This window comes from Petaurus breviceps, unplaced genomic scaffold (genome assembly GCF_028583685.1).
Source record: "Petaurus breviceps papuanus isolate PSGF00001 unplaced genomic scaffold, PetGlider_PUasm1.0 186, whole genome shotgun sequence".
In the NCBI taxonomy this organism is placed as follows: Eukaryota; Metazoa; Chordata; class Mammalia; order Diprotodontia; family Petauridae; genus Petaurus; species Petaurus breviceps.
Window position 1 is genome coordinate 7,318,801 of NW_027185798.1, and position 226 is coordinate 7,319,026.

At 45.6% G+C, this 226-nt stretch overlaps 1 protein-coding gene across 3 annotated transcripts in view; it reads right to left on the reverse strand.

Annotated features, from left to right (window-relative positions):
* POR (cytochrome p450 oxidoreductase) overlaps positions 1-226 on the reverse strand; it is a 203,683-nt gene that overhangs the window by 11,115 nt on the left and 192,342 nt on the right. The window lies entirely within an intron of this gene.

Below are 226 nucleotides of genomic sequence, written 5' to 3' on the forward strand. Positions count from 1 at the left end.
GACTTTGGTTTTCAACAACACAAAAATAACCCTGACACCAAGGCCCTAAGGAGACAAATATGCAATGCTTTCATCTCTGCAGCCCAAAGAGCACTGCCCACTTTGGGGGTGTAATAAGAATGTAAATTTTAAAGATCTTCCCTGCCCCTAGGCTAATGTGCACCTGAAGCCTGGGGTGGGGGAGGCTTGTTTTTCAGTAGATACTTCTTGATTGGCCAGTGAGTCA